General features: G+C 38.0%; 1 pseudogene; it reads right to left on the bottom strand.

Annotated features, from left to right (window-relative positions):
• Nucleotides 1–4,689: 4,689 nt before the first annotated feature.
• LOC107156469 lies at nucleotides 4,690–5,568 on the bottom strand (annotated as a pseudogene).
• Nucleotides 5,569–8,576: the final 3,008 nt, after the last annotated feature.

Raw genomic sequence — 8,576 nt, 5'->3', positions numbered from 1 at the left:
ATATATATAATTTTGTCCAGAGGTGCAATTTTTGTCCAGAGGTGCAATTTTATCTGCCAATTTAAAAATAAATGCTTTTGAAAAAATTTTAAAGAGAGATTGTATGATGTTAAAATGTTAAATGACTAAATTTTTTTTACATATATACTTCTTTAACAGTAGTCTTGTTTTTCCTACATTTCAGACTCTCCCAGAATAAAAAAATATTTAGAGCCAGGATTGGTAGCACACTCCTGAATTCCCTGTGACTCAGGAGACTGAGGCAAGAAGATGGCAAGTTCAAAGCCAGTCTGGGCAATATAACAAGACCCTGTCTCAAAATAAAATAAAAAGGACTGGGGATATAGATCAACCATAGAGTGTCCCTACATTCAATCCCCAATACTACAAAACAAAAAAGTTTGGAGTTGGATTTACAAGTACTATTCCAATATATGAATTCCATGCTATTACTTCCATCTAACTTTTTCAACTGTCTCTGAACTGAATGTTTTCATTGTATGGGTATTTTTTTTTCAGTGCTAGGATCAATTCCAGGGCCTCAGACATGTTAGGCAAGTATTCTATCACTGAGCTATGTCCCAGGAACTGTATTAAATAGTTTATGGGAATTTATTTTTGTCAGATAAGAAATATGATTGTAGGGGCTGGGGTTATAGCTCAGTGGTAGAGCACTTACCTTGCACATATGAGGCACTGGGTTCAATCCTCAGCACCACATAAAAAAAATAAATAAAGGAAGTAAAAATATTGTGTCTATCTTTTAAAAATCTTTAAAAAATATATACACACATATATATTATTATTAACAGTAGGAAACTACAACCATATTTCTTTTAAAAAATATTTGTTAGTTGTAGATGGACACAATATCTTTTTTTAAAATTTATCAATGAATCATTTATTTTATTTATTGATATTCGATGCTGAGGATCGAACCCAGGGCCTCACACATACCAGGCAGGTGCTCCACCACTGAGCCACAATTCCAGCCTCTGGACACAATATCTTTATTTATTTTTATGTGGTGCTGAGGATCTAACCCAGTACTTCATAAGTGCAAGGCAAGTGCTCTACCACTGAGCCACAACCCCAGCCCCTACAATCATATTTCTTATCTGACAAAAATAAATTCCCATAAACTATTTAATACAGTTCCTGGGACATAGCTCAGTGATAGAATACTTGCCTAACATGTCTGAGGCCCTGGAATTGATCCTAGCACTGAAAAAAAAATACCCATACAATGAAAACATTCAGTTCAGAGACAGTTGAAAAAGTTAGATGGAAGTAATAGCATGGAATTCATATATTGGAATAGTACTTGTAAATCCAACTCCAAACTTTTTTGTTTTGTAGTATTGGGGATTGAATGTAGGGACACTCTATGGTTGATCTATATCCCCAGTCCTTTTTATTTTATTTTGAGACAGGGTCTTGTTATATTGCCCAGACTGGCTTTGAACTTGCCATCTTCTTGCCTCAGTCTCCTGAGTCACAGGGAATTCAGGAGTGTGCTACCAATCCTGGCTCTAAATATTTTTTTATTCTGGGAGAGTCTGAAATGTAGGAAAAACAAGACTACTGTTAAAGAAGTATATATGTAAAAAAAATTTAGTCATTTAACATTTTAACATCATACAATCTCTCTTTAAAATTTTTTCAAAAGCATTTATTTTTAAATTGGCAGATAAAATTGCACCTCTGGACAAAAATTGCACCTCTGGACAAAATTATATATATATGTGTATATATATATATATATATATATATATATATATATATATATATATACTTAAGTCTAGCTAACTAACATATGGTTATCATTTTTTGAAGAAACACTTATCTGTTCTCTTAACATTTTTCATTAATGTAGCTATAGCTGGTATGGTAACACATGCTTGTAATCCCAGCAACTCAATCCTGAACCAGGGGAATGGCAAGTTCAAGGCCAGCCTCAGCAATTTAGGCAGGCCTTTAGCAACTTAGTAAGACCCTGTCTCAAAATAAAAAATAAAAAGGACTGGGGATGTGATTCAGTAGTAAAAAGTCCCTGGGTTCCACCCCCAGTACCAAAAATATTTTAAAAATTAACTACATCATATCACTAATTATATCCATCATGTTATATACTAGATTTCTTAAACTTTTTCTTCCTATATAACAGTAATTTTTGTATCTTTTGACTGATATATATCTCTCCAACACCCCTCCCCCATTACAATTTCTTTTTCTTTCTTTCTCTTTTTTTTTTTAGTACTGGAGATCTTTTTGGTACTGGAGTGGTGCTCTACCACTGAGACACATCCACACATCCCACAACCCTTTTTTATTTTGAGATAGGGTCTTACTAAATTGCTTAGGGCCTCGCTAAATTGCTGAGGCTAGCTTTGAATTTGTGACCTTCCTGTCTCAGTCTCCAGACTCCCTGGGATTTAAATTAGACTTTGAAATTGATTTGCCTAAACATTAGAACTATATGAGAGAACTGCATCTGAAATATACAAATCCTCACCTGGATGTTTCAATAGTATGTATGTAGATAGCCACCCTTTAGCAATTTAAAAAGCAAATCTGAGGTAGAAATGATAGTGAAATCTCTCCTTGAGGTTCTCCTTCCCTTGGCACAGGGGGCTCATGCCTGTAATCCCAGTGACTCAGAGGCAGAAGCAGGAGATCAGAAGTTAAAAGTAGCCTCAGCAAAAGAGAGATGCTAAGCAACTCAGTGAGACCCTGTCTCTAAATAAAATATAAAATAGGGCTGGGATGTGGCTCAGTGACCAAGTGCTCCTGAATTCAATCCCTGGCACCCCCACCCTCCCCACACACACACAAAAGGGCTGGGGAAGTGGCTCAGTGGTTAAGCATCCCTGGGTTCAATATCCGGTACAAAAAGAAAAAAAAAAAAAAAGTCCTTCCAATAAAATAAAATTAGAACTTAGTACACATGAAACTTCAGTTACCCAGAAAAGAATTGGGTAATAAATGTGATCATCATAAACTGAATAGTCATCAACACTGTGCAAAAGAATACTCTCTCCTTAAATAATTCATAAATAAACTAAGAAGCAAAAATACAAGATTTGTTTCTTCATAAATAGAATATGAGAATGTCTATAGCATTATTGAGCATTAATCGTTTGAAGATCTTCTCTCATTGGCTCCAAGAGATTATATCTTTGCCTTATTGTCAGGAGACCCAGAATTGGGTCCTGGCTCAGTGCCTACAGTCATAAGTTGATCTTATCCCCAAAACGTTTGTCTTTATTTTGAAACCATAACAACAGAAATATAGTGTAAGCTTTGCAAAATCATAGAATCATACCTTGAAAGAACTTTAAAGATTATGTTGTTAAGCAGTTTTTGTTCTTTTAAAAAATTATTTACTTATTTATTTATTGTGTGGAGGGGAATTATTGGAATGGAGCCCACGGGTGCTCTACCATGGAGCCACAGAGAGCACCCCTCTTCTTCTTTTTCTTTTTCTTTCTTTCTTTTTTTTTTTTTTTTGTACTGGAGATTGCACCTAGGGTAGCTTTAACCACTGAGCCACATCCCCAGCCCTCTTTATTTATTATTTATTTATTATTATTTTGAGACAGAGTCTCACTAAATTGCTGGAATTTGTGATCTCAACCTCCCAAGTAGCTGGGATTACAGGCATGTGTCTCAGCACTAGGCTCTAAAGCACAACTTTACTGACTCGAGTCTAATTTCTTTAGTTCACAGATTAGTAAAACTGAGACCCAGAGATATTAAGAGACTTTCTCAGTAAATGGAGAATTAATAGATTCAGGAACCTTTGTTCCTTGCTGTATCCATAGTAATAACAATATTCTTTCAATGATTTTATTTGGGCTCAGCACACACTGTTTCACTTTTATTGCCTCATCTATTCCTTATAATTGACCTCTGAAAATAAGAAGATACCCAGAATGTTCAAGATCACTAGTCACTATTGGCTCCCCCCATCCCACTTTGGTACTAAGGATTGAACACAGGGTTGCCTAATCACTGAGCCACATCCCCAGACCTTTTTATTTTTTATTTTGAGACAGGGTCTCACTAAATTGCTTAGCGCCTCCCTAAATTGCTGAGGTTGGTTTTGTAATCCCCAGATCAAAAAACAAACAACAACAACAAAAAAAAAACAGTAGCTGAGTCAGATAATCTGTCTTTCCTTTCTTCCTCCTTCTTCTTCTTCTTCTTTTTTTTTCCTTTAAACAAACTCCAACAAGTTATATTAAAGAAAAATTTTGTCTAGCCCAGTGGCGCATGCCTATAATCCCAGAGAGGAAACAGGAGAATAGAGAGTTCAAAGCCAGCCTCAGCAATGGCGAGACACTAAGCAACCCAGTGAGATCCTGTCTCTAAATAAAATACAAAATAGGGCTGGGGATGTGGCTCAGTAGTTGAGCACCCCTGAGTTCAATCCCTGGTACCAAAAAACAAAAACAAAAAAACAGGGCTGGGATGTGGCTCAGTGGCAGAGTGCTTGCCTTGCACGTATGAGGTACTGGGTTCAATCCTCAGCACTACATCAAAATAAATAATTAAAAAAAAAAAAGGTATTGTGTCCATCTACAACTAAAAAAAAAGTTTAAAAAAGAAAAGAGCTGAGGATGTAGCACCCTTGGGTTCAATCTCCTGTACCAATAAGCCAACCAACAAAGAAAATTTTTGCACAGTTTACTTTTCACCAGTCTGTTCTGGCATGTTCTGGTGACATCAGAATTACCTGAATCAGTGATAGCCAGTGTGCACATTCTATAGTATTTTCTGCATGCTGTACACATTTCAATATCATTGCCACTGTAGTGGTGAACACCAATTTTGGCCAACATGGCAAATTACTCTATTTCAGATTTCCTCAAAGCTGGGCAATTGTTAGCAAAGAATGATCAATTTCCCTTTGCCCTATCTGATCATCTTCAGAGTCTACTTGTATCCCAGTATGTACTTTCCACTTTTCCTAACAAGCTGGATCCTAGAGTTGATGGACTCCATAGATTTTTCATTTTTGCAGCCACCATCTTCCTGCCTTACGTGCAGGAACCAAGAGCAGCCACCAGGATGGCTAGAGAGCAAGAAAAATTCAGGTCATACTATTTCTGAAGTGCATGATAGTGGTCATGTCTAAAATCTTATAGCCATGGGCTTGGAGATGTAGCTCATTGGTAGAGCTCTTGCCTAGCATGCATGCCTGTAATGCCGGGAACTCCAAAGTCTGAGGCAGGAGAATTGCAAGCACAAAGCCAATCTCTACAATTTAGTGAGACTTTATTAAAATAAAAAATAAAGAAGACTTGGAATGTTGTTCAGTGGAAGAACATTACTGGGTTCAATCTCCAGTACCAAAAATATAAATAAATAAATAAATAAATAAATAAATAAGATAAATTTCTATAGCCATAATTCCAAGTCGTAAGACTGGTTCTTCTACCATGAATTGTTCCTTTAGAACTAATGACATCCCTGAGATGCTCAGCCATTTGAGGCATGTAGAGGGGCATTTTAAGATGTAATTACTGAAACTCACCAATCAAGTGTGTCTAATACTGTATGCATGAACAAGCACTACCATTTGTTAATGCAATAAATTGTAAGGGATCAGAGTGGGCCATCTTAAATATGCCTTAAATATGCCACTTTGGCATAAGGATTATTTTGGGTTGAAGATACTTGAGAAATAGCTCTCCCCCTATTTGACTAAAAGCAAGACATAAATATCCATTTGTAGAGGTGTCACTTTCTTCTGCCCAGGAAAAGGAAAATGACTCCATCTAGACTCTCATCAGCCCTGAGATCAGACATGGCACAAACAGAAGATTCTACAAATCAAACTTTAATGAAATAACCTCTATTCTTTTTCATTAGTTTCACCCCATATATGTAGCTTTCCAAAGTTTACTGCCCCTAAAAACCTAAACCCCTTTTCCTTCCTCTTGTCACTTCATTATAAATGAATTGTTCTTTATTAAAATGCTAAATAAGCTGGGATTGTGGCTCAGGGGTAGAGCGCTAGCCTAGCATGGGTGGGACCGGTTTGATCCTTAGCACCACATTAAAAAAAAGGGGGGGGGGGCTGGGGATGTGGCTCAAGTGGTAGCGCGTTCCACTAGCATGCGTGGGGCACTGGGTTCGATTCTCAGCACCACATAAAAACAAAATGAAGATATTGTGTCCACCTAAAAAACTAAAAAATAAATATTAAAAAAAGCTAAATAAGCTCCTAGTTTTATTTTTTGTTGTTTTTGTTTTTGTTTTGTACCAGGGGCACTTTACCACTAAGTGACATCCCTAATGCTTTTCATTTTTTGAGACAGGGTCTTGAAATTTGCACAGGTTGGTCTAAAATTTGCAATCCTCTTGCCTTAGCCGCCACAGTCACTAAGACTATAGGTATGTACCACCGCAACAGGCTATAAGACTTTAGTTTTATTTTTCTATTTATTTATTTAGACAGGGTCTTACTTATTTGCCGAGCTTGACCTCAAATTTGTAATCCTCCTGCCTTAGCCTCTGAGTAGCTGGGATTATAGGCCTGTGCCACTGTGCCCAGTAAAGTCCCTAGTTTTGACCAGCCCTGTGAGTCATTCATCACTGAGTTTTTTCTCTGTGTGTGATGTTCTGTTTTTTCTTGTTTATCTGTCTTTTGTCCATTTAATATCCAAGGCCAGCTAGAGAACCTAGAAAGGTAGAAGAAAAAAGATTTTTCTGTTTTGTTTCAAAACTTCTCTATGGTTAGACGGTGGTAAAAGGTATGCATCTTGGTCTTTGTGGTCAGAAAACAATGATATAGGTGGTGGGAAGAGGTGGGACAAAAGGTTTTTTTGTTTGTTTGTTTGGGGTTTTTTTGAGGAAATTATTTAGCTGCTGGGCAAGGTGTAATTCCCACAATTCTGGAGGCTGAGACAGAAGGACCATAATTTAGAGGCCAGCCTCAGGAATTTAGCAAGACCCCATCTCAAAATTAGAAATAAAAGGACTGGGGATGAGCCGGATGCAATGGCGCATGCCTGTAAACCCAGTGGCTCAGGAGGCTGAGGCAGAAGGATCTTTAGTTCAAAGCCAGCCTTAGTAATTTAAGAAGGCCCTAAGCAACTCAGTGAGATCCTGTATCTAAATAAAATACAAAATAGGGCTGGGGATGTGGCTCAGTGGTTGGGTACCTCTGAGTTCAATCTCCAGTATCCAGTATCCTGCTCTCCTAAAAAAGGACAGGGGATGTAGCTCAGTGGTTGAGGACCCCTGGGTTCAATCCCTGGTACCTCACACATATAAAAAATCCAACAATAAGCCAAGTTTTGTTTTACAGTCAACTCGGCTAAAAAAGTAACTTTTCCCATAGAGAACAAAAATTACCCCAATCATTGTGGAGCTGTGGTGATGGCTTTTCAAAGAGGAGAGCAATACTTCTATAAAGATAACCAGTTCTTGAACTTTGACTGAAGTATTTTCATAGAGATGATTTCATCTGACATCAAAGGAGCATGGCTCTTTAATCTTCCTCATTTTATTGTTTCAAATAACATTTAAACTCATGAACAGTTCACTACCTCCTCCAGTTTGAATTTCCTCTGCACAGGGTTAGATTTCTTATCTCCCTATGTATACGTGCCAACCTAAAGAATGTTTTCAATCAAAAAGTAAAACTAATTGATTTTTTTTTGGGGGGGGGGTGTACTAGGGATTGAACTCAGGGGCACTTGACCAACTGAGCCACATCCTGAGCCCTATTTTGTATTTTATTTAGAGACAGGGTCTCACTGAGTTGCTAAGTGCCTCCCCATTGCAGAGGCTGGTTTTGAACTCGAGATCCTCCTGCCTCAGCCTCCCAAGCTGCTGGGATTACAAGCGTGTGCCACTGCACCTGGCTAAACTATTTGACTTTTAAAAATTTACATTATACATTACATGAAGCTCAGTGGTAGAGCACTTGCTTAGAATGCAGAAGGCACTGCCTTTGCTCTTCAGCACAGGAAGACAAAAAAATTGACATTATAATTCTGTTCTGCCTTTGACTTCATCCTACCTTCCAGTCTCAATCTCTCTCCCCATTCACAGCTTTGAACCAGTAATACCCAATTTCTTTCTTTCTTTCTTTTCTTTTCTTTTTAACAAGACAAGGTATTCAAACCAGGGGAGCTTAACCACTGAGCTACAACCTCAGCCTTTTTTTTTTTTTTTTAGACAGGGCCTCACCAAATTGGCCTAGAATTTGTGATGCTCCTGCCTCAGCCTCCTGAGTCACTGGGGATTACTGGCCTGTGCCTCTGCACCTATAAGAACTGGCTACCCAAACAGGCATGGTGGCACATGCGTGCAATCCCAGTAGTTTGGGAGGTTGAGGCAGGAGGATGGCAAGTTCAAGGCCAGCCTCATCAATTTAGCCAGGCCCTAAGCAATTCAGTAAGATCCTGTCTCTAAATAAAACACAAGCGGGCATTGGTGGTGCATGCCTGTAATCCCAAAGAGTCAGTCAAAGCAAGAGGATGCAGAGTTCAAAGTCACAGTCAGAAACTCAGAGGCTCTAAGCAACTCAGGGAGACCCTTTCTCTAAATAAAATGAAAAA

This window comes from Marmota marmota, unplaced genomic scaffold (genome assembly GCF_001458135.2).
Source record: "Marmota marmota marmota unplaced genomic scaffold, marMar, whole genome shotgun sequence".
In the NCBI taxonomy this organism is placed as follows: domain Eukaryota; kingdom Metazoa; phylum Chordata; class Mammalia; order Rodentia; family Sciuridae; genus Marmota; species Marmota marmota.
Note: the sequence above shows the minus strand (reverse complement) of the source record. Positions and strands in the feature narration are given on the sequence as shown.